This window comes from Lepisosteus platostomus, unplaced genomic scaffold, assembly GCF_059453375.1.
Source record: "Lepisosteus platostomus isolate fLepPlt1 unplaced genomic scaffold, fLepPlt1.hap1 Scaffold_84_H1, whole genome shotgun sequence".
NCBI classification, from domain to species: Eukaryota; Metazoa; Chordata; class Actinopteri; order Semionotiformes; family Lepisosteidae; genus Lepisosteus; species Lepisosteus platostomus.
The window spans coordinates 41,786-68,005 of record NW_028291696.1 but is presented as its reverse complement, the minus strand read 5'-3'; the positions used below and the strand labels follow the sequence as shown (position 1 = coordinate 68,005).

At 40.6% G+C, this 26,220-nt stretch overlaps 6 non-coding genes across 6 annotated transcripts; 4 read left to right on the top strand and 2 right to left on the bottom strand.

Annotated features, from left to right (window-relative positions):
- The first annotated feature begins 9,232 nt into the window (after positions 1–9,232).
- trnas-aga (transfer RNA serine (anticodon AGA)) lies at positions 9,233–9,314 on the top strand. Its single transcript has one exon. It is a non-coding gene; the product is annotated as a tRNA-Ser (tRNA).
- A 213-nt stretch (positions 9,315–9,527) lies between these two features.
- On the top strand, positions 9,528–9,598 carry trnav-gac (transfer RNA valine (anticodon GAC)). The gene has a single exon. It is a non-coding gene; the product is annotated as a tRNA-Val (tRNA).
- Positions 9,599–10,113: 515 nt separating this feature from the next.
- trnai-aau (transfer RNA isoleucine (anticodon AAU)) lies at positions 10,114–10,187 on the top strand. The gene has a single exon. It is a non-coding gene; the product is annotated as a tRNA-Ile (tRNA).
- A 9,147-nt stretch (positions 10,188–19,334) lies between these two features.
- On the top strand, positions 19,335–19,408 carry trnat-agu (transfer RNA threonine (anticodon AGU)). Its single transcript has one exon. It is a non-coding gene; the product is annotated as a tRNA-Thr (tRNA).
- Positions 19,409–21,601: 2,193 nt separating this feature from the next.
- Positions 21,602–21,683, bottom strand: trnas-cga (transfer RNA serine (anticodon CGA)). Its single transcript has one exon. It is a non-coding gene; the product is annotated as a tRNA-Ser (tRNA).
- A 3,136-nt stretch (positions 21,684–24,819) lies between these two features.
- Positions 24,820–24,936, bottom strand: LOC148630991 (U5 spliceosomal RNA). Its single transcript, XR_015934912.1, has one exon. It is a non-coding gene; the product is annotated as a U5 spliceosomal RNA (small nuclear RNA).
- Between the last annotated feature and the right edge of the window lie 1,284 nt (positions 24,937–26,220).

Genomic DNA, 26,220 nt, shown 5'->3' with positions numbered 1-26,220 from the left:
CCTCGCATGATCACCACTCCTGTTCAGATTTCTTCTTATGGTGGACTCATGGACACAGACGTAAGACAAAGTCAACCACCTGTTCGCTAGATCCCATCCCCACTCAGCTAGTCAAAGATTCCCTCGAAGGACTGGCAGGACCTATAATTAGTATGATGAATGCATCGCTTACGTCAGGCGTTGTACCTGATCAATTTAAGGTAGCGGTTGTTAGACCGCTCCTTAAGAAGTCAAATTTGGATCCACAAGTTCTTAACAACTACAGGCCTGTCTCAAAGGTCCCATTTCAATCTAAAAGTTTTGAGAGAATAGTTGTTGCCCAACGTCAATCGTATCTGGATTCAAATAATATACTTGAGAAATTTCAGTCTGGTTTCTGAAACAGCATTAACAAGAGCCTTAAATTATATTCTCTTAGCTACTGATAGGCGGAATGCAACAGTGCTAGGTTGCAACAGTGCTAGGAATGCAAACGTTAGGTTGCGCTTCTTCATGCTGCATGGTCGGCATGAGTGGAGCTTTTTAAACGTCTGTACTTAGTGCGCCTCATAAGAAATCGTTTGTCCCCGTTCAAAAGAGATTGTGCGATGTCCTGCAGCGTTCGCAAAGCAAACCTTTGACAGTTTGAAAAGAGGAATTTATTCTGCTTCCTGTGCGTGCAGTAGTTACAAAGTTGAACGTCTTTACACGATCTGGTGCAGTTTTCAGTGGGCGGGCTTTGTCAGATGGCTTGGAAAAACGCTCTGTGTTTCGGCTCGGGAAACATCATGAGCAGTGTCCTGCATGTTTTCTGTGTATAGCTGTCTTTTAACGCATACAGAATTCATTCGAAATCATTGATTTCTCCAATTAACAAAGGTACCTTAAAGGATGAGTCAAAGTAACGTCTAATCGGATTAGTTTCCTTAGAGCTGGTTTAGAGTTTGCTCAAGAGTTTACCTTTCACAGATGCGCAAAGAAGAATGTTGGCGGTGCACGCTTCAAGGCGCCTTACAGCTGTAGGGAGTGATTCGAGACGATTCGTGGCGTGTGCTCGTTCCCATATACCGTACACCCCGGCGTGCAGTGCTAGGATGACTTACAATACCGCTTGGGCACGTAACGGCGTTATACGCAAGTGCGGGACGTGAGGGTTTTCGTTTGTTCGTTTTGTTTTGCTCTGCTTTGCTTTGTTTTGCTTTCCATCGCGTTGGTAAGAGCGTAAATAAAAAGGCGATTCCTGCGTCTACCACTAATGTAAGAGCTATTTCAAGTGCGACGTGGTGCGGCTTTTCAAATGCTTGTGGGCATTTCTCTGTTGTTGATTCTTTTTTTGTGTGTAACAAAGTGGCATTTTCATGTCCGGACGGGGAGACATTATCATTCCGACATGAAGCCACCCTTAAGTCCTCTGAGGCGTGTCTGTCTGCAAGGCTTGTATTTTGGAAATGTTTTTTTGAAACGGAGAACGACTTTGAAATACAGATGCAGCCATTCAAAATGCGCGGTAAAAACCCGCGGTACGGTAACCTACCCACAAGCCACCGCGGGGCACCGGAGCATACCGCAGGGCAAGTGATTGGCTGGCCAAAATGACCGACAGGGGCACTCGTGGTGCATTGGTTGGTAGTGCAAAGATTGAATCATTTAATGTCTTTACTGTGCACATTTTAATCCGCTTAGTTTTGAATATTTATATGGATTTTACCACTAAAGGGAAATTTTAGTAGCTGAGCATAAAAAGAAGAGGAGCATAACGCATCTGAAGGTCATAAACGATATTAATTTAAAACATTACTGTATGTATGTAAACTGTACTGTGTATGGCTGGTCTTGGTAGTTTAAAGAAAAAATACACACCAGTCTTCCATTTCTCCCTAAACATTTTAAGCATGAAAGTTTTATGAAACGGTACCCAAATATGCGATTGCTGTATAGAATGAATTTTAATTAAAAAAAAATATTTAACACGAACATTAAGCTGTTTACATCTTCCGCCTGAGAACAGTCACCCGTTGCTACCCAACGCAGAATGGTGATTGGCTGACACCATCTGACACCCCTCTGATTGGAGAAAAAAGACGTGCTGGTTTGCTATACCAGGAAGAGGATTTCTTTCAATTCTAAACGTGTATTTTAAAAGTTTAAGAAATAAAAACCTTACAGCGTACACAGATTTCTAAACTGATCAGGATCGTTATCTTTGTCTTATGCATAATAATGTTCACCGCTCTGTCCAGCAAATTAATAATAAACTTTATTTTATATAGCTTTTTAAACGAATAAGTAATTAGATTGCTCATAAACCTAATCACTTGCTTTTTCTTTTTATTTAGGCTCAGATTTCAACTATAGATCGTATTATTAATAACCATAATAACAACCAACCAACAAAAACAACCATATAAACATAATACCAACCAAAAACATAGATAACAACCACAATACAAAATCAAATAATCAAACCATTTTACACTCGCAAGTCCTCCAATTATCATAATCCCGCCCCTTATGCAAAACCAAACCTTCCTCCCATCCCAGTTTATCCTGTTTATCATAAACAAAATCCACCTCAATTTTCAACATAAAGCATTACACAAAATCAATACCTCAACACTCCATACTCAACAACGATAATTCACAAACAGCCAGAACATGTAACTACACATTCCCAAACATACCTACTTTCCATAGCCCCGCCCCTTATGCAAAACCAACATCCCTCCCCTGTTCTCTCTCTCCCCTGGCGGTTGTAATTGTTTTTATTTTCAAATAAATTTTAGCAAAGTCATGTATTTTAAAAATCTTAAGATTTTTCTATATATGTCTTTATTTAGTGGTTTCATTAGTGACAAAGGCTAAACTTTCTTGGAAAAATGTCTTTTATGTAAACTATGTTTGCTATTAATTCATTCAGGGCTAAAATATGTTCATTGTCTTCTAATGAAAGAAGGGTTCCTTTCGCCGTAGTCGGGAGCCTAGCCTTTAACTAGTAAGTACTGTATTTACTGGGTTTTTGAGGGGGGTGTCTTTCGCTGGAAATCTCACCTCCTACTTTGAAAATACCCGTGAAACCGGTTCAATTCGTCACAGCCAGCACTCCTGCAGAGAGTTGGGTTGTACTTGCAGTGTATACAGTACACGCGTTATGCTCTTCGTTAATGTCTGTGAAGTTTTATTTAATCTCTGAGCCATACTGATTCTTCTGGAAGCCAGTTTCCGCCAGGGAGTAAAAAAAATACTATGGTATTCTCTCCAATGCAGTGCAGTTAAAAACATACCTCTGATGCTGCTCCTAAATGAATATCGTTTATGACCATCAGAAGCTTTATGCTCCTTTTCTTTTTCCAGTGGATTGAACAGGGAGAGGCATTTCATGATGTACTTTTCACTGATGAAACAACAGTGGCTCTGGAACAGTTTTCAACCAAGTCGTTTTATAAAAAGGGGAGATATGTACACGTTACTGAAGCTAAAAGTTTAGCCTTTGTCGCTAATGTAAACACTAAATAAAGACATATAGAAATCCCTACGTTACAGACTGTATATGGCTGGTATTGGTAGTTTAAAGAAAAAATACACACCAGTATTCCACTTTCTCCCTAAACATTTTTAGGATCAGAGTCTTACATGTGGTTATTTCGAAAACGTTTGTACGTGCTCCTTCTTACCATGTTACTGTTTACCGTTACTGACCATATTAAGTTTAAGTACGCTGGGCAAACGTTCCGAGGTCAAATTCTTCCAGCACGGGGGTACCTTTAAAGCGGAGACGACGGCACCGAAATTTTTTGGCGCGCCTTCTCTTTAAAGCCCTGGCCAAATATGAAGACAGTACGTACAGTTATAATTCAAACTGAATTAAAAACTACACATCCCAGTTACCATGGTGGTGCTTGTGATCATTGCGTTTAACCAACGAAACAGGGCGAAAAATCAGTCACATGACTTTGGGGCAGAGTTTCGAAAGCTTAACCTATCAGCAACAAAGCGAAATTTACACGATAGGCTACCTCAAACTGTCAGTTACACGACTGTGTATGTCGCTTAAGCCACTCCTATTTGGTATTTTAGTTATGGAGGCGAGAAGACGCCCCCCCCCCCCCCTCTGGGTGCCTGATTTGCCGCCATCTTTAACCGCTTCGTGTCCAAATCGCAGTAGCTACGCGTACGAAATAAAGTTCATCCCAGCTACAAAACATATATATTTTTGTGGTAAGAGGGAGCAAAACATCAGTATTTACTGCTATTAATTAGTGTATGATTTATAGTTGAAATCTGAGCCTAAAAATGAAGTTAAAATCTCGACAAAGCAATGTAGGAAATACAGAGAAAATAAATCCTTTCTGACATCTAAAATCAGTTTCGATCAAGGTCTCTAAAACGAACAAGAAAAAGAGGATTTTCGGAGGGCAATTACGCTGTATTTATATAGAATAAGTGATTTATGAGCAATCTAATTTCTTGTTCGTTTAAAACAGTGAAATGTCAGCTGCAAAAGATCGCACCAGAAACAGCACTCTCTCTGCCTGTCATAGACGTTCAGGAAAGGCTGAATGAAGTCATGGTGATCAATAATAACAGTTGTAGGACAAGAAACAAAAGATAGTGAAAACTTAAGATTTTTAAGGCTAAAACTCAAATTCATTCTACAAATTAAGGCAAATGAAAATTCAGGACGTTAAAGTGCTAGAGGTGTAAAAAAATACAAAAATGCACATGAGCAAAACGTTTTAGAAATGGAGCAAACAGAATAAAAGCCATGCCTATAGTGCAGAAGAGGGATGCAGGAACACTTGCTTAGATATACAAAAAAATCACAAAAAGGTCTATGTTACAAAAGAACATGTACACATGTACATCAATTTCCCTTCGCGATCAATAGTCTTATCTATAAACATGAAACAGAGTGAGGAATCAGAAATTAGCATGCATAAAAAACAGCAATTCTGTCAGTGAGCCCTAAATGAATTAATAGCAACTATGGTTTCATGGAGGGCTTCTCAGATAGTTGGGCATTTAGGTAAACTGCCAGGTGAAAGGACTTGTAAACATATTTTGTTAAAGCAAGTCAGTTTTTTCCGCAACACATAAAAGACATTTTTCCAAGAAAGTTTAGCCTTTGTCACTAATGAAACCACTAAATAAAGACATAAATATAGAAATCTTAAGATTTGTTTTATTTAATGTTGGTAGCAGGATGAACTGTCAGGTTGAGCTAAGTGTATATTTTGTCGCAGGGTTGCTGCAAGATGTTAACAGTGAAAAGGGTATTTAGAAATGAGTTATTTCAAGATGAAAATTTTCAGAATAATTGCAAATCTAGCAGGATAGAGAAAGCACAGAAAACTGGCAGTTAGATTGATCAGATTAGTATGAAAAGTCATTTAGCAAAGGGAATGAGAAGAGTGACAAACTAGTATACTTTAGATCTTTTTTTCTGAACCAGGGAAAATCTGATCATGTTTCCCTATAACAATAATAAAAAACTTTATTTTATATATTACCATTAAAGGTGGCATCTCAAAGCAATATGGTAGATGTAAAAACAGATAAAAGGACCACAGATTACAAAGTAAATACATATAAGAAAGACAAGCAGTTAGAGGTGCGACCAAAATTAGAAAATGAAGCAGATACAGACACTAAGTCTTCTGAAAAGAAAGGTTCTGAGGTTAGATTTAAATGCACTCAGGGTACGTGACTGATATCACTGGGAATACAAATTGAGAGCTCTGGGGTGCAGCTGGAGAAGACCCTGTCACCCACAGAATGTAGATGTTCTTGAGGACAGCTAGAAGACCAGAGTCAGACAGACAAAGGTGGGGGAGTAGACAGATAATAAGCCATATACTGTAGGTACAGAATGAGGATGAGGAATTTGAAGTTGACTCGAAACCTGATAGGTAACCAGTGCAAGGACTTGAAAACAGGTGTAATGCATCCCTGATAGGATTCTCGCTGTCATATTCTGAACATATTGAAGATTGCTCAGTGTGGATTTAATTTCCCCAGTGAACAGGATGTGCATTTATTAATTCTAGGAAAAAAAAGCCTTTCTTAATTTCTCTAGTTCTTAGTTTCTCTAGTTCCCTTTAAAATAAACTATTATCCCACAATGCAGAGTATTAAATGGCCAGTATTTACACATGATATTTGTGATTTAAAGAAATTAACACAAGCAGCTTTTGGGGATTTAAGTGTTGGCTGAGTTATTGCAGGATAAAAGACTAGAGATGTTGGTAAGAAGAAGATAATTTTGGGAAAGCTAAGGAATACACTGATAACAAGAACACTTCCTAATGGGGTTAGGCATACTTTTGATGAAGATGATGAAGTTAACAGACTATATGTTTACATAGATACTGAAATGAGGATTGTATTTTAGATTTTGTGCAGTTACTAGTATTGAACTTTGTGTTGGATGCACATGAATTGAAGGAATGGGCAAACATAGCTGATGCGGATCCACAGAGCCAGCATATTAAGATGTTTATAATTAGAGGTAATTTGTTTAAATAACTAGGTATGGATACTGATGTGCAAGAGAGGTGGAAAGGCCAGCACTATAAAATATTTTATTCTCAGTGAGATGCTGCCATTTCATAGTGGGTTTCTAACACTGTGTATAGTCCATCTATTTCTAATCTCTTTATCCAGTACTGAGGATTTGGAGCCTATCCCAGTAAGCAACGGACACAAGGCAGAATACACCCTGGACATAGCGCCAGTCCATCACAGGACAGACAGACACAAACACACACACACCAGGGCCAGTTTTCCCATAAACCAATTAACTTACCAGTATGTTTTGGAGTGCGAGAGGGAGTCATATCACACATACGGAGAAAAACCATGTAACCCAGAGAGAACATGCAAACCCCACACACACAGGATGGCAGGAATTGAATCTAGGACCCCAGTGCTCCAAGATAGCAATGCTAACCACTTTGCCACCATTATAAATGGATGGATATCTTAGTTATCTTTCTAGTTCACAGGTTTGCATGCATAATTTAATTTTGAAAGGCGCTGAGACATCAGGTACTACTGTTGTATTTATGAAAAAGAAACAAAACAAAAAACATGCTAACAACTGTGCCATCCTACTCCTTAGTTAATACATTTTATTATTCATAAACAGTTAACATTGTTAGCAAAATATTTTGAATTATATTTAACCCTATTTTTTCTTTAGTTTTGTATTTAACTTATTATATGATAGTCAGACTTAATGTATATTTGAACAATGAAAATATATTTTTACAAGATTTTACATTAAGCACTTAAAATTATTATGGTTAATAATAGTAAACTGTAACATGCTGTAACAAGATCGGTTAAACTGCTAAGAAAATCCTTTCAGAGAAAATGTTTCAGGTGTGAAGAACAAACCTGTTCCCACACACCCTGCCCCCACTACCATTAGAATATACACAAACATTTTAGCGTTTCATTCTGAGCAGAAGACCCTCACACCTGAAGAGTGCTGGCTGTGACGAATTAAACCGGTTTTACAGGTTTCAATCACAGATTGGGAATCAGTAAAGTAACACACAGCGCCACTGGATTTGATAATACTGTACCTAACCAAAATCCGCAATATGGAAACAGAACCTGTGTAATTGTTGATAGATGATGTACTCGTAACATTTTTTCAAGACGAACTACAACATTTAAAAAATGACTTGTATGTACTTGATATCTCTAATCAATCCACGGGTTCCAGCACAAAACGAAACTAAAACGCATACCGTTTCGCGCTTCTTATTAGTTGCTCAAAAGTAATTTGACCGTATGAAATGCATAATATAAACCTAGAAACATATACGTGAGCAGTACTTAAGCACTGTAGTATCGGTGTTAAGACATACCTCTCAAATACTGTAAATCAAGTTAAAAATATCTCAAGACCGATTCTGGTCGTAATGAAACCATGTTTCGTGTATGTTTTCTTTTTCATCTTGAAATAACTCATTTCTAAATACCTTTTTCACTGTTAACATCTTGTAGCAACTTTGTGACAAAATATACACTCTGACAGTTCATCCTGCTACCAACATTAAATAAAACAAATCTTAAGATTTCTATATTTATGTCTTTATTTAGTGGTTTCATTCGAAGCTTACAATGTTTAGGGAGAAATGGAATACTGGTGTGTATTTTTTTCTTTAAAGTACCGAGACCAGCCATATACTGTATGTTTATGTTAAGATTTCCCTTCAGTGGTAAAATTAGATATGAATATTCAATACTTAAACGGGCACAGTTAAGACATTAAATATACATATACATATTGTATACAGTACAGTTTGCATACGGTAATATGTTTATGTTACGCGATTAAAAAATAAATAAATAAAACTGAAAGGTCCAGCACCAGCTGGATTCGAACACACAACCTGCCAGGTGGTAGTCACGCAACTAGACCAGTAGGCTACAAGACAGCTCGCATAAGCAGGCAGGCGAAACAGCCCTCCCGCAGTACACGGATATAATCATACCGTTATTAAATTCTTGAGATACGCGATTCCATATTATATTCCCTTTAAATCAAATTCTAAAAGTATGCTTGTTGACTCCGGTATCACGTTAGTTAAAGACTTCGAAGCTTACAATGTTTAGGGAGAAATGGAATACTGGTGTGTATTTTTTTCTTTTCATGATAGGTGTCGCATTTTAAATCATTTTCGTAGTTAGAAATTATGAAACGCCCTGTTAAAAGCAAGGAAGTTTTTATGCCCGTTGAAGTAAAACGAAATGCCTGACAAAGTATGGCTTGGACAGATTCCAAGTGCTTGTACAAATGTGCTAAAGAAATTATACTTTGAGTATACAGCTTGTCCAAAGTCATCCATTATTAATACAATTAGTAATATCTTCAGTAAAGGCTTTGATGCATAAATATTTCTGATAAAGTTAGGTTGTGTACTTTTGTCCAACTGAGCAATCTTGCTTTCATAAAATATACCAACATTTTAATGACTGATGATTAACATGCTGTAATACACAGTTCAAAATTAAAGGCTCAAATGCTGTACATGAGAGGTTAAGCTCCCCCTGGCGGTTTTACAAGGCGACGCCGGATAGTTAGTCACGTGACACACGTGAACCGCGTGATACCCCGGTGGGCGTGTCGCGGTATGCCGCGAAATACCTCACCCATTTTGAATGGCTGCATCTGTAGGCTTCCGCCGGCGCCTCGCGATCCAGGTAAGATTGTAGCAAGAACGCAGCGGAAGTGGGGCTTGTTGTAGTCGTGGCCGAGTGGTTAAGGCGATGGACTAGAAATCCCTTGGGGTCTCCCCGCGCAGGTTCGAATCCTGCCGACTACGTTATCCGCCTCCAGTCGGTGTGTTCCGGCGCAAGCAAAGAAGCGCGCCTCCTTGCTGTTCCTGGTGGTTTTAAAACGCCCAATCGCTTGTACCCGCTGCCTTGGAAATAAGTTCTTCAGCGTCCGCGAATGGCATTTTGCAGCTGGAAGCAGATGTCGACGCGTTTTGCACAGAGCACCAAAAAAGCGTCTTTTTTGAAGGCCCAGGCACTGAGCATCGGTGGTTCAGTGGTAGAATTCTCGCCTGACACGCGGGAGGCTCGGGTTCGATTCCCGGCCAATGCAGTGGCTTTTGCAAAAAACCCACTGAAGCTAAGCAGGTGTGAGCCAGGTCAGTACCCGGATGAGGGTGAGCTACAGGGGAAAACAAAGCTTCCAGCTGGAAGCGGTGTTAATGGTGCCGGCGGTGGGGCGCTCGCCCTGAGGTCTGTGCGGGTCCCAATGCCCCAGTATAGTGACGGAGATGCTGTGTTGTAAAAGGGCGCTGTCTTTTGGATGAGATGTAAAACCGAGGTCACAGCGCTCTGTGGTCATTCAAAATGACCACCAAAACCTTTGACAAAAGCTCTTGGTAATTGATGGTCTTCAATAATGCTTCTCCTTTAGGTACATTTTAAATCAGCTGAAAAATGCTGTGAAATGGGGGGGCACTTCAGGCCAGTGTAGGATTTGGGTTACAAGAACCATGAAACTGCACGAGAAAGCCCGTACACTGAATTACACGGCTTTCTATTCAAAGGAGGACAAAAGAAATTCCCTGAGTTCGATTTTTTGCAGCACAGAGAGGAGCACTGCTGTGAGGCCGGTTAGCTCAGTTGGTTCGAGCGTGGTGCTAATAACGCCAAGGTCACGGGTTCGAACCCCGTACTGGCTAGCTCCTTTTCTCCTCTCTTAACAAAGCTGTTAGGTTCCTTTCCGTGGTGAGAGGGGTTGTCATGCAACGCTGCCACATAGTGCCGACAGACAAGAGTGTTGCGGGAGAAGAGAAAAGTGTTTGAAGATTTAAGAGTGTTTTAGGTGGAGCCAAAATCAAGTGTCACAAATACAAGTGGGAGGATTTCCAATGTTTAATATGGTAAAAATAAGCGGAAGTTATCTGCCGGTCCAGCACAGTCTGCCATGCTTTTGTCATATACTGTAAAGTGGTGTCGAACTGGGTGTCGAACTGGAGCCTCACCATTTGCATATGTGATCATGCAAGCCAGGACAAAGTTGCTCGTAGCTACTTGTGGATTCAAATACTCTATCGAGTGCTTTGATGAGTTTTTGCAATTTGATTGTCGTCCTGTCAGCCTGTTTCTGTTTTTTTTTTTTCAATCTAGTGATGGAAAGTAAGAGGGAAATGATGGAGCAATCAATAACCGCTCCGGAAAAATGGCAGAAAGAAATGGTCCGTCACTAAGGACATTTGTGAAGCAGAGGAGTGACATCACCACAAAGGCGACTTATTCTGCTGATCGTTTTGGTGAATAATGATTGAGGCGCGTTAAGAGAAAGGTAGCTGCGTCAGCATGCTTAGGCTGCAAAGGATCAAGCAAAGGTTTACTCCATGCTGAAAAGAGAAGAAAAGAAGCACAACGTTTCGACTGTGGAGCCTTCTGCGCCATCTTCTTTAGCGGTGATGATGTTTACATTGGAAAAACGGAGACATGAGTCCCTGGGTGGGCTTGAACCACCAACCTTTCGGTTAACAGCTAACCGATTGCGCCACAGAGACTGACGGCCGCTTGTGCTCCCTACATTTGCAGGTTTATGGTCAAAGAAAACAATCACTTGCGCTTCTTGCAGCCGGCAATCTTTTTCCACTGGCAACCAAGAAATGGATTTCATCTTTCACAAGCTGTATGGATTTCTTCAAAAACAAGTTATTCCAGAAAGGAAATGAATTCTTGCATTAAACTGAACCAAGCTGTACATGTTTGTCTGAAATGATACATTCGGCACAACAAGACACGGAGAGAGGCACCGCTGGTATTCAGACCCAGGATCGCCTGCTTACTAGGCGGGCACTTTAAGCCACTAGGGAACAGCGCCAGCGGAGCACCGCTCTTTTACAGACACTTGGACACATCTGCGTTCGGTGTGCACTTAACCTGCTCTCTGAGCCCGTTGCCTCCGTCCCATTTAATAGCAGAACTGACGCCAAGAGAAATGATGAGAAATGGCATTTATCGGGCACTTTTCATGTCCAAGGAGCTCAATGCCCTTGACACCTCCCATTCTTTGGCGACACCATTTTTTCTTTTGTTTAATTTCTATACTTATTGATAGAATAAAAACGATATGTCATGTACTGTAAGGGAAATGTCTCTTTTTTTTTCAATGGGGAAAGCTAGCACCAGCAAATGTTGTGTTTAGAAGAAGTGATTTAACATGACACGTGACCTAATTTACCGGAGCAAAAGCTCACCCAGCAAGCCCTGCTTTACTTCTACAGGAGAAAAGTACTGTAGAGTCTGCAAGATGTTCAGCTGGGTAGCTACGTCAGCATGCCTCGGCTGCAAAGGAACAAGCAATAGGTTTATTGCATGCTGAAAAGAGAAGAACGGAAACACAGCGTTTCGGCCGTGAGGTCTTCTCACAGCTGAAGAAGCCTCACACCTGTAAAAGGCTCCATGGTTTTCTTTCTTCTCTTTTCAACATGGAATACACCTATTGTCTGCAAGATGTGACAATTTCACGGTGTTTTGGAAGAAAACCTTTTTTCTTTGAATTCAAAATCAATCAGAATTTCAGCACAACACACCAACACTTTTTCTGTTTTAAGGAGATGATATTTTAAACCTGATAAAAATAGTAGGAAACACAAGTTTCTTGCTGTGAAAATTAGAAAAGCATCTACCACAACCCGTAAATTAGCACGCAAGTGCGGGCTAGTTAACACAGAACTGTATGGAGATCATCTCCAGCTCCGAGCTCAATTGCAATGAAAAAACATGCAGAACAGAACTGGAGAGCAGCTGAATTTGTGCTCAGTAGGGTGGGGAGGACTCAGCATTGCTATTGTTCTAATTGGCATGAACTGCAGGGGATCTGAATCAGAACACGTCAGTTAGTTCGATCATTGCGTCAATATGTAGGCCACGTTAATATAGAATTATTACAATATATTGTCTGTCTCATCTTTGTATATTTCATGTTAGTTTTTAAGAACGACATTGGTGCTAATATATACATATATAGCATATAAGGAACACGTAAAAGTTTAGTCCATGCTGAAAAGATAAGAAAACCGCCACAACGTTTCATCTTGGAATAAATCTTTACTTGTTGTTTTTCAGCCTACCCATTCTGACCTAACTCCTCCCTTGAAATTGCCAAACAGATAAGGGTACGTAACGGCTCATGCGATGCTCAGTTGCAATTTGTCCCAAAAAAACAAGAACAGCAGCTGAGGGTTTGAGTTTGAACATGCACTGTATTTAAGCAGCTTTTATTTCCATTGATAAATGCTAGATATTCCTTCAGAGATTCTCCAGGTGAGTAAGTGATTCCTGTTTCTGTTTCTATTTCTGTTTCATATATATATACAGTATATATACAGTATTGTACTATTATTATATAATTCGTTACACTGTGGCTGTGTTGTGTGTTAAGCTGCTGTTGCACTGCAATTTCCCTCACGGGATCAATAAAGTATCTATCTATAAGAAGACATTACCAACAACGACCACAAGATGGAGATATTGTCTAGACATTACCAACAACGACCACAAGATGGAGATATTGTCCAAAGAGGCAAGAAGGGCAAAGCCGCGATAAGGTAAAATCATTTTTTGTAAGAGATTGCTGTCAGAATGCACATCCGTATCCCAAACAGAATCTCTAGTAAAATATGATCATTTGTGAAACAGGCAAATGAGTGTCTGCTACAATATGATTGCTACAGGTGCAGCCATTCAAAATGCGCGGGCGTACGCTGTACGCAGTCTACCACAAGTTACCGGTAAATACCGCGAGTTACCGGTAAATACCGCTAGCAAAATAATAGTATCCGGAATTTCCGCAAGGTGGAGCTAATAAAGCTCAACTTCTCATGTTTGAGCTGTAGCCATCAAAGTCTTTAATGAAGATATTACTAATAGTATTAATAAGAAATGACCTTGGACAAGCTGTAAACTCAAAGTATTGCCCTGGTCCACATTATTTTTTTCATTGACCGTCTTTGTAAAAGTAACACCACAGCATTTCGCAATCACGCATTTTTTTCCAATCATGCAAAGTACAGTAATTTTTGAGAATCGATTCACCATGCCTTTCACATGCTCATAAAAGAGGTTGATTTAGGAACATAAACATATTACCGTATGCAAACTGTACTGTATACAGTTTGTATATGTATATGTATATTTAATGTCTTAACTGTGCCCGTTTAAGTATTGAATATTTATATGGAATTTTACCACTGAAGGGAAATCTTAGTGCCTGAGCATAAAAAGAATAGGAGCATACTGCAACGCGTGTGAAGGCCATAAACGATATTAATTTTGGAACATAAACATACAGTATATGGCTGGTCTCGGTACTTTAAAGAAAACATACACGAAACATGGTTTCATTATGACCAGAATCGGTCTTGAGATATTTTTAACTTGATTTACAGTATTTGAGAGGTATGTCTTGACACCGATTCTACGTAAATACTCCTAACGTATATGTTTCTAGGTTTATATTATGCATTTCATACGGTCAAATTGCTTTTGAGCAACTGATAGGAAGCGCGAAACGGTATGCCCAGGGCGTTTTAGTTTTCGTTTTGTTTTAATGCAGTGCAGTGGATTGATTAGAGATATCAAGTACATACAAGTCATTTTTTAAATGTTGTAGTTCGTCTTGTAAAAATCTTACGAGTACATCATCTGTCAACAATTACACAGGTTCTGTTTCCATATTGCGGTTTTTGGTTACTTAATATATACACGTTGTGAATATATGATTTGGGCAAACAGAGCCGCAAAGAAGTACATTATGGGTTGTTGTTGTTTTTTTGCAGTTTTATCTAAAATAAGCGATGCTTAAACCTTTGTCTGATTCTTGTGAAACTATCCACACGACAGTTACCTAGGAGTTGACTTCAGTGATGTCACTGATGGGATGTTTCTAAAAATCCATCCTCTGCAAAACATCTTCTCTAGTTGTTCTGCATATGTATTCGCTAATGAAGCTGTGTGTTCTGAGCCTGGTTCTCTACATTTCTGTATGAACCAGCTTAGAGGGCTAAAGACAGCTTGTGTTTAAATTGAGTGTAAGGTAATTTATGCTTCTAAAGTCATGGTCAGCATTTATTATTGTACTGTGCTGTAAACTTCTTCTGTGCCTAATTACATTATTTTATAGTCGATAATGTTTCTGTAGTGCTTTTTCAGCCCTCAGTATGTGTCTGCGCTGGTGGTGCTGTGGGTTAGGTTCCTGACTCCTATGTCACATGGTCTGTGGTTGAATCTCATGGAACTATGACTTTAATTTTTAACAAACATTTCTTTGAAAAAATGAAACATTTCCCTTGGTCAGAGATTAAATAAAACCTCACTCGCATCAAAACAAATTTATATTTCTAAATATCACAACATGATCGAATTTACGTCTTTTTAATAACAATGAATAGTCACCTATGCGTTACAAAATAAACATTTATATTGATTTGAATCGCGTTTTGATTTAAATCGTAAACGCGTGTTTAAATATATGTGTTTAAAGGCGATATACTGTATAAAAGCGCTGATTCTTATGGAATGTGTTCGGCCGGGGATTCAAAAAAATTATTTTTTTTAATCGCGTATCTAAGGAAAATTGCAGTATAACTTTGTTCATGCACAAACAGTGGCATGTTACATTATAATTTGGGTGTCTCCTCTTGCCAGAAAGCTCTAAATTGCATTTTGAGTGCGGTTTTTGACTTTTTCTAAATTGCAACCCATAAATAAAGCTGATACAGTTTAGACTTACTGTATTCTAAACTGTATTACAACATCACATTGGACAATGCAACGTAAATTGCAAAAATGCACTTGGAATCTGTCCAAGCCCTACTACGAAAATTATTTAAACTGCGACACTTATCATTCATCTTTAAATAAACTTTATTTTATATAGCGTTTTAAGCAAATAGGTAATTAGATTGCTCATAAACCTAATCGCTTTTTCTACATAAACACAGCGTGATTGCTCTCTGAAAATGCTTTTTTCTTTATATTTAGGCTCGGATTTCAACTATAGATCGTATTATTATACACTTTCTTGGAAAAATGTCTTTTATGTAAACCATGTTTGCTATTAATTCATTTAGGGCTAAAATACGTTCATTGTCTTCCAATCGAGTCGAGTTGACATTGGAAGCTTGCCACGCCGGGACTGTTACACCAACGCATTAGCATGTTGAAGCGATTTCATTGAGGAGGCCATCTACTAGTTAACACTGTACTTCCTACTTTGAAAATACCTGTGAAATTGGTTTAATTCGTCACAGCCAACACTCCGGCAGAGAGGGGGTTTGTACTCGTTAATGTCTGATGACATACAAGTGGAAAGATTACAGATTTTAATCGTCTTTTTTCTGAACCAGGGAAAATCTGATCATGTTTCTCTATAACAATAATAAAAAACTTTATTTTCAATTATTTTACATATCCCGCTTGCACATCGCATGACTTTAATAAATCTATTCTTTATTAATACTAAATAAATAATACTAAAAATACTACAGCAAAGAGGTCACTTGATTTTTGGAATAATTCCAAATAGCACAATGATCCACTGGCATCCCTGAAGTCTGTTTAGTGCATAATCTTCCAAATACAATCACTAAGCAATTATAAGAATTATACCATCCTATTTCTTTGTGATGTCCTGTAAAAACTAAACCTATTTTTATAAGGCTTTTACTCAAAAGATTTCCAAACACACAAAGCATTTGTGAAGTACTATAGTATTTCTAAAGGTTACTGGTACAACATCAATCATTAAAGCTTAACAATAAAGTTTAGATTGCTGATTATGGACTAACTACATTAACTAACTGCAATGCAACAGTATACATTTTACAAGAATATCTGGTTGAATTCTTGCATTTGTAGCCAATTTAATGCGAGAGAAATAAGCCAATTTAATTATTTCACAAAAAATAATGTAATATAAAATGGATGTTTTTAACTTTATTGTAGTATTTTAGAAACTAATATGTCTTCAAAAATGGTTGTTTTTCACTCCTAGGAATGAAAGCTGTTGTTATATAATGTTTATTTTCAAATTTTGAAAAATCAAAGGATTCTAGCTTTCTCCCCTTGCAGGCATCGGACACAGAGAACCTCATGGTTTTCCTAAAAATCATTTTTTATGTTCCCTGGTGTTCCAAACTTAGTTTTAATCAATTTTAATTTGTTATTATGTTAAAAACAGGGTAATACATATCTAATTAGACTATAAATAATGTCATATTGTCTGCTATAAAACTGATGTTTTCAACTCTATTGTAGAGATTCTAGAATCAACTAATAGAGAATTGAAATAAAAAAAGAGCATAAGAAAACATTACCAACAACGACCACAAGATGGAGATATTGTCTAGACATTACCAACAACGACCACAAGATGGAGATATTGTCCAAAGAGGCAAGAAGGGCAAAGCCGCGATAAGGTAAAATCATTTTTTGAAAGAGATTGCTGTCAGAATGCACAACTGAATACCAAACAGAATCTCTAGTCAAATATGATCATTTGTGAAACAGGCAAATGAGTCTCTCAGATGCCCATTGCTCATTTTCAGACACATTTATGCAATACTTTCACCATGCGTTGAACAATAGGGATTAAAGATACCAGAGGTAAGGTTTAAAAGTGATTCTGAGGTGCAACACATCAGCGATACAGCTAGGCATCTGAAATGCGGGGTTTGAGAGCCCTTCAGGGAACACCGTACCCTAAAGGTACCAGAAGTCCACTAGTATAAGCATTAAGTCACTGTCACCCCTGTTACAATGTGATTGCTACATATCTTCATTTCTTTGGTTTTTAAGGAGTAAGAGTGCAGGGGGTCTAAATCTGTGATCCAGTGTGTTGAAGTATTTCACAACACTACCTGTAGCCCGTCTGGAAATAAATCCTCATTCTGATTATTGACCTGGGCATGTACCAATTAATCACTGAGCATATATATATATATCACTGTGTTGAAGCTAGAGACCTGTATGTAATATTATGGTGCTAAAATGTCATTTTCACATATATTAATGTAATAAATGATTGCTTATGCTTAATAAACAAATCTAATTAAAATAAAAGCTTAAGTTTTGTATTTGTCTTGTACCATAGAACATGATTTTCTTTGTATTTCAAGCCCACAAAGTGTCCAAATGATGCACGACATGATATAAGGAAGATTATCACATGCATATCGGTATTATCTTTCTCATGAAAATGCATTCCTTTTATTACCTTTTAATTTTTAAAATGAACTCAAGTTGTGTATAATGTAATAATTTAAGTAGAATAGAATCTAATAATATAATGATCCAGTGTGTTGCACTACTTCACTGCTTCACTGTTCTATGCCGTCTGGAAATAAATCCTCAGACTGCTTACTGCCCTGGGCTTGTACCAATAAATTACAGGAGCACATCTATATATCACTGCGTTGAAGCAGGAGACACACAATCACTGCAAACACATCCTAAATACAGTGTTCCAGCACCTTTGACCTCATCCAGAACGTATCATTTCTTGAAAGGGATTGCTGTCCGAATGCACATCTGAATCCCAAACAGAATCTCTAGTAAAATACGATCATTTGTGAAACAGGCAAATGACTGTCTCAGGGGCCCATTCCTCATTATCAAGACACATGTATGCAGTACGTACACCATGCATTGAGCAATAGGGATTAAAGAGACCACAGGTAAGGTTAGAAGTCATTCTGACTATATTCTAAAATATTGGACTCATATTCTTATGATGGCAGACATGATGCTGCGTTTAAAACCGGGGTTAATGGACATTATATGACTGTCAATTCTGTTTTGTTTTGGAGACTCTTGGCTGCCTATATGGTACAGTGCAGCGTGAAGGAAACATTTTCCAAAACTGTGTCAGCTCAAAAGTTGTAAGAGAAACTCTCCAGCTGCTTTAACTCTCTTCATTTTTGTCTATTAATTGCCTGTCGGCACTATGTGGCAGCATTGCATGACAACCCATCTCACCACGGAAAGGAACCTAACAGCTTTGGTAAGAGAGGAGAAAAGGACCTGGCCAGTAAGGGGCTCGAACCCGCGACTTTGGCGTTATTAGCACCATGCTCAAACCAACTGAGCTAACCGGCCTCATGACAGTGGTCCTCTCTGTGCAGCGCCTTTTACTTCCATTGACAAATGATAGCGATTCGAAGAGAGATCCTTCAGACCAGCAAGAAAACCCACGGCTATTTCGGTTTTCTATCTAGGCAACGTTGGTGTCTGCAATAGCATACATGAAAGCGTGATGCAATTTCTGTGGCTACATTTGTTGCACGTCATGCACAGTAAGAGTGTTTCTAACACCAAATAAAAAGTCAACAATTAGCGATCACGCCTTCTCCTCAGTTAACCCACTGAAACCCTTGCTGTTAACAGTTCTTTACTGCGTGCTTTAAGAGCACCTACATAATGTGTCAGTTCTTTCAGCTTTATTCATTAGGTTTTCAAAGGCATAAGTAGAGCACCAGAGGCGCGAACGTAAGATGTGTGGTTGTGGATGTGTGTACTCGAGGGTCATTTTCCTGTTCCACATGCGATTTCAACATTTTCCTTGGGAGATGTCAAGCCAGCAAGCCACTGGTTCAGTGGCCATTGTGGAGTTCAGTGGCCCTGTTGTACACAGAATGCACATTGAGCTCCTTGGACATGAAAAGTTCCAGATAAAAGCCATTTGTCATCCTTTCTCTTGGTGTCGATGTTGCTATTGTATGTAAAGGTGGCAACAGGCGGAGCACACACCGAATGCAGATGTGTCTGAGTGGTGTGTCCAAGTGGCTGCAAAACGACAGCACTCCCAGGGCGCCGTGGCTTAGTTGGTTAAAGCGCCTGTCTAGTAAACAGGAGATCCTGGGTCCGAATCCCAGCGGTGCCTTTTTTGTTCTGTGTTCTCGAACAGAACTGGTCATTATGGACAACCGCCTACAGCTAGACTTAATTAAATGCAAGTATTCATTTCCTGTCTTTAACGCGACTTGTTTTTCTTAAAATGGATGCAACTTGCAAAACATGAAATACAAACCTTGCTAATCAGTGCTAGCGGCTGGCAAAAAAAAAAGAAGTCAGCAATGTTTTTTTACTTTAACCTTAACCCTGCTAATGGAGAAGAGTTAAACGACCGAGTCTATGCAGCTTAAACGGTGCGCACGTCGGGTTCTTAGCCGAAAGGGTGGTAAATCACGCTCACCCCAGTCCTTAATCTTTTAAAGAGGATACAAAATTGAACCTAGTCACCACATCACATACATCCTGTTCAATGATAAAAAGGTAACATCTATCCTTGCTCCAGAGTAAATCTCACGTTGAGGGCATCTTTTTTTTCACTTTACCGTGAATCGGGCTCGGCTGCACAGAGGAGAGAGCAGAGCAATGAGGTCACGGGGACAGGGGAGTCACATGCTGGCGGTTTGAATACGCGGAAGATCACTGAGGGATCCACAGTATATGGACCCTCCGTGCGCCATCAGTCCGCACTCTGGACTCTGAATCCTGCCATCCGAGTTAAGATCTCGGCGGAACCTGAGGCGCAGTTCCTTCTTAAAACGTAATCTGGTGAGCATTTCTAGAATCGTACTTGTATAGATGCAGCCTTTAATGTGTTGCTAGGTTAAAATTGATGACTTCTTGTATTTCAGTAGGTAACTGCCCTCTTGATTTCGGATTCAATTTCTTTATTACAGGGGCGCTTTTATGAAGACAGAGTCATGTTCAGGTACTTTGCTTGATGGAGGAAGCTCATTTCGGACTCTGTGATCTGCTCACCTGGAAAGGTCTGCTGTACTACTAAAAGAGAGAAGTAGAGTCTGGAAGAAGGGACAATTTTATGATGCTTTGGAAGGTAGGTTTTTTTTTCTTTGAAATCGAAATGAATCAGAATATCAGTGCAAAAGACAAACTCTTGGTTTGGTTTAAAGAGATATGGTTTTAAAACAGACAAAATGTAGAAAACAGGTGTTTCTCACTTTTGGAAAAGAATGGACCGGGGGTAATAGTTTACTAGTTGCAGTGCTGAGCTCACCGGGTTGCAGTCCTGTAATGTCACACAAACGCAATAGATAACGCGTTTGACTACGAATCAGGAGATTGTAAGTTTGACTCCTGCCTGGCTCGGGTCGTTTTTAAACGCATCGGGCTACTCCCCTAAGTAGTCTGTGCTACTTACTGCATTGTAATCGTACTCAGTAAGAGATTTCCTTCATGTAAATGAACTGCACCTGACAGCTTTAGAAAATCACCTGGGCTCAGTACGGTGCTGAGAGCTCAGCGTTGCTGTTGTTCTAATTAGCACGCACTGCATCGGCTGTGAACCCGAACTTTTCAATTATTCCGATCATTAAGTCAACACGTAGTCCACATGAAAGGTAGAAATATTCTCTTGTCTGTCTCTTGTTTGTATAGAACTGAATGTCCCTGACAATGTACTGTTAGTTTTAATTGAAGAACGGCATTTGTGTTCAAATATACCAGACAAGTTTATGTAACTGCTCATGCGACACTCAGTTGTAATTAGTCAAGAAATAAAGTCGAACAACAGCTGCGGGTTTAATTCTGAACGTATGAGATTGCAGCGCCTTTTACTTCCATTGACAAATGATAGAGATTCGAAGAGAGATCCTTCAGACCAGCAAGCAAACCCACGGCTATTTCGGTTTTCTATCTAGGCAACGTTGGTGTCTGCAATAGCATACATGAAAGCGTGATGCAATTTCTGTGGCTACATTTGTTGCACGTCATGCACAGTAAGAGTGTTTCTAACACCAAATAAAAAGTCAACAATTAGCGATCACGCCTTCTCCTCAGTTAACCCACTGAAACCCTTGCTGTTAACAGTTCTTTACTGCGTGCTTTACGAGCACCTATATATTGTGTCGGTTCTTTCAGTTTTATTCATTAGGTTTTCAAAGGCATAAGTACAACACCAGAGGTGCGAACGCAAGATGTGTGGTTATCTGAAGAACTCATTTCCATGGCAGCGGGGCCAAGCGATTTAGCGTTTTTATAGTACCAGGAAAGGAGAAGCGGCACTTCGCCTTTGCCGCGCAGGCATAAGGAGACGTGCGGCAGACGCCATAGTCGGCAGGATTCAAACCTGCGCGGGGAGTCCCCAACGGATTTCGAGTCCATCGCCTTAACCACTCGGCCACAACTACAGCGAGTTCGCCATCGCCGCATTCCTCCTTTAATCTAACACGGAGTGCGACGTGGCTGCGGAAACCTTTTCAAAGTCGCTCTCCGTTAAAAAAAAATAAATACCTTTGACAAAATACGTGCCGGCAGACAGACACGCCTCAGAGGGTTTAAGGCTGGCTTCACGTTCAAATGATAAAGTCTCCCCGTCCGGATGTCAAAATGCAGTTTTGGCAGACAAAAAAAACAGCAACAAACCACAAATGTGGATAAGGATTTTACAAGCTGCACCACACTGCACTTTCAAAAGCATTTACATTCCTGTTAGACACAGGAATTGCCTTTGATTTGCGTGCTTACAAACGCCATGGAAAACGAAACAAAACTAAAGCCCTCAGCTCTTGCACTTGATTATAATGCCATTACGTGTCGAAGCAGGAATTTACGTCATCCTACTACTGCAACACGGGGAATAGAGGGAAATTAGCACACGCTACGAATCGTCTCAATCACTCCCTAGAGTCGTAAGGCGCATTGAAGGGTGCACCCCCATCATTAATCGTTGTGCCTCTGTGAAAGGAAAGCTCTTGAGCAGTCTTTGAAACAGCTCGGATGAAACACTTGATTGCTTCCATGTGCATCTGGAGTCCATTTCTTATTTTCACTTCACGCCGCCCAAAGCATTTCTAAAACAGGAGATTCGCATTTGGGAATGCGCCCTGCCCTACAAATAAAACAGGTCTACGGGTCTGAAACCTGCTCCACGGAAAACAGCTCTGTTGCACATTTGATCAAAGGGAGAGTCGCTGTTCTTACTTTTTGATGACATAACACCCAAAGGGGCTTCTTTGGAGCTGTATTCCAACCAGCATCCTAAAGTTTCTTGGCGGTATCCTTTACAGTCCTCTGTTCGGTCGACAAGGACAGAAGGGGGCAGCTTTCCTCACACATACAGTGCAATGTACTGTACTGTTCCCGTTCATTGAATTCGCAGTTCTGCATCAGACCTCTAACTCGTTACATTAGCTTGGATTTAAGCCACGAAGCAGGCTTCTACTGTATAAACGTCTAGAGGAATCACAAACTATTTGAGAGGCCATCATCCCAGGGGGAACTGACAAAGTCTATCCCTAAACACCTAGTGCAGTCTCTCGAGAGACTGTCAAAAATCGCTTTCTCCGTTTGCGTTGCAAGTAAGTGAAAACGCGGTATCAACCCAGAGCCACTTGGCAGCACGGGCATGTAAATACTGTTACTGTCACTGCTCGATACCGACGTTAGCCTACTATACCATGTTCAGCCACCACTAGAAAATGTACGGCTCTAGTACCGGAGCAAAGAACAGGAGGGCCAACACCGAACGGGCACAAGTGTCAGACAAGGAGAGCGACAAGGATGGGACTCGACCCCATGTGTGCAGCGCACAATAGATTAGCAGTCCATCGCCTTAACCACTCGGCCACCTCGTCAACAAAACTGGGCTGTCCTGACATGGGTTGGCGCACTCCAGTTGATCTTTTTCTTTTTTTTCCCTCATACTCGAGGGTCATTTTCCTGTTCCACATGCGATTTCAACATTTTCCTTGGGAGATGTCAAGCCAGCAAGCCACTACTGTGGTTCAGTGGCCAGTGTGGAGTTCAGTGGCCCTGTTGTACACAGAAAGCACATTGAGCTCCTTGGACATGAAAAGTTCCAGATAAAAGCCATTTGTCATCCTTTCTCTTGGTGTCGATGTTGCTATTGTATGTAAAGGTGGCAACTTGCTCAGCGAGCAGGCGGAGCACACACCGAATGCAGATGTGTCTGAGTGGTGTGTCCAAGTGGCTGCAAAAAGACAGCACTCCCAGGGCGCCGTGGCTTAGTTGGTTAAAGCGCCTGTTTAGTAAACAAGAGATCCTGGGTCTGAATCCCAGTGGTGCCTTTTTTTGTTCTGTGTTCTCGAACAGAACTGGTCATTATGGACAACCACATACGTCTAGACTTAATTAAATGCAAGTATTCATTTCCTGTCTTGAACGACTTGTTTTTCTTAAAATGGATGCAACTTGCAAAATATGAAATACTAACCTCGCTAATCAGCGCTCGCAGCTGGCAAAAAAAAAAGAAGTCAGCAATGTTTTTTTCTTTAACCTTAAGCCTGCTAATGGAGAAGAACCTAGTCGCCATATCACATACATCCATTTCAACGATAAGAAGGTAACAACTATCCTCACTCCAGTGTAAATCTCACGTTGAGGGCATATTTTTTTCCACTTTACCATGAGTCGGGCACAGCTGCACAGAGGCGAGAGCAGAGCAATGAGGTCACGGGGACAGGGGAGTCACACGCTGGCGGTTTGAACACGCGGAAGATCACTGAGGGATCCACAGTATGTGGACCCTCCGTGCGCCATCATTCCACACTCCAGACTCTGAATCCTGCCATCCGAGTTAAGATCTCGGCGGAACCTGAGGCGCAGTTCTTTCTTAAAACGTAATCTGGTGAGCATTTCTAGAATCGTACTTGTATAGATGCAGCCTTTAATGTGTTGCTAGGTTAAAATTTATGACTTCTTGAACTTCAGTAGGCAACTGCCCTCTTGATTTCGGATTTAATTTCTTTATTAAAGGGGCGCTTTTATGATGACAGAGTCATGTTCAGGTACTTTGCTTGATGGAGGAAGCTCATTTCGGACTCTGTGATCTGCTCACCTGGAAAGGTCTGCTGTACTACTACAAGAGAGAAGTAGAGTCTGGAGGAAGGGACAATTTTATGATGCTTTGGAAGGTAATGTTTTTTTTTCTTTGAAATCGAAATGAATCAGAATATCAGTGCAAAAGACAAACTCTTGGTTTGGTTTAAAGAGATATGATTTTAAAACAGACAAAATGTAGAAAACAGGTGTTTCTCACTTTTGGAAAAGAATGGACCGGGGGTAATATTTTACTAGTTGCAGTGCTAAGCTCACTGGGTTACAGTCCTGCAATGTCACACCAGGGTCAGTGGTGCAATGGATAATGTGTCTGACTATGGATTAGGAGTTTGGAGGTTTGACTCCTGCCTGGCGCTGGTTGTTTTTAAACACATCAGCCTACTCCCTAAGTAGCCTGTGCTACTTACTGCATTGTAAGAGCGATTGTGAGCGGTTTTGTTTTCTCTCTTTGACCAGCCCAGCTGCGCCCCACCCGAAGGCAGGGAAGCACAAAAATTGTATGGAACTCATTCATGCTCCTCTCTATGGAAATCTTTAGTAAAAGGCAAAAGATTTGTACGAGATGAAGAGAAACCAGAGTGCGTGGCTGGACAGCTGCAGGAGCCCAGGCCGCCTTCAAGCCCTCTGCCCTGCCGGTCGTGGTTGGCAATGCACCTGGCCTTACAAACGAGCCAGTGGGGCCCGTTCAGCTCCGGGCTCATCGCCTGCGGCTCTCGGCTTACCTGGCAGGGGAGATACCTTGATCAGCCTGTAGTTGGTGTAGTTGGATTGTTTTCTTGTTTTCTGGAAGCAGTGTTTGTTTTGCAGTTTGAGATGGCAACCTTTGGATCCCGCAAGAATGCTGTACGTTTTGAGCTTTTGGATGACCTCTTCATGGATCGTATGCAGTTAGGCAGAAAAGTGTTACAGAAGGAACTTGGCTTTGAACCTCGGCACTTGGATTTCATCTTCGCTCTCCCAGGTCAGAAAGCATTTGAGGTTGTTTTTGCTACCTATTCTCTGTTTGAACAATGTGTGGATGTGTTTGAGGCAAAAAGAGGGAAAGTTCCTGCCCTTGAGAAGATCAACTTGCAGCCTCTGACACAGAGAGAGAGGAAAACGGTGCATGTTGTTATGTTCTCGGAAATGGCAAAGACGGAGGACATTCACACCTGGCTTAAGCAGTACTGCACAGTCCACCATGGAACTGAGGTTAGAGATGTTGACGGTATAAAAACAGGAGCAAGGAAATTCGAGGTTCGCTTGCTACCGGACAATGTAAATGGAGGCTTAAGGCACCTGCCCTCTACAATCCGGCTGGGCGCCTGCAATGGCTATGTTTTTTATGTGGGACAACCAAAGGTGTGTCGGCGCTGTGGTGCTGTGGGACACCTGGCATCATCCTACACTGTGAAATGCTGCAAGACCTGTGGCAAACAGGGATATTTAGCCTCTGACTGTTCAATGCTGCCAAAGTGCAATTTATGTGGCTCGGAAGGACACGTTTTTAAGAACTGCCCTCACGCCTACGCCAATAAACTCAAAATGAGAAAGGATGAGGCAGTGCTTGTTTCAGCCAAACCGGCCCGAAAAGCCAAAGCAAACAACAAGTCAAACAAAGAACCCTTGTTGAACAAAGAGTCTCAGCCTCCAGCCAGGATCAGTCCTGCTGTGGCTCCAGGGCCGGTGGAAGAGAAATCCACTACGCTCCCACAACCGCAGACTGCACCAGACAAGCACGAGGGTTTGAAAACCCCAGAGAACAGCGAGGACCCCTCCCCCACTCCTGCTCCTCAGAACGAGGGCCATTGTGGGGCCCCCACCGGTGGAGCGGGTCCAGCGACGATACCCAGGATTCAGCGGAGCTGCTTTTCTCAGACTCTGCAA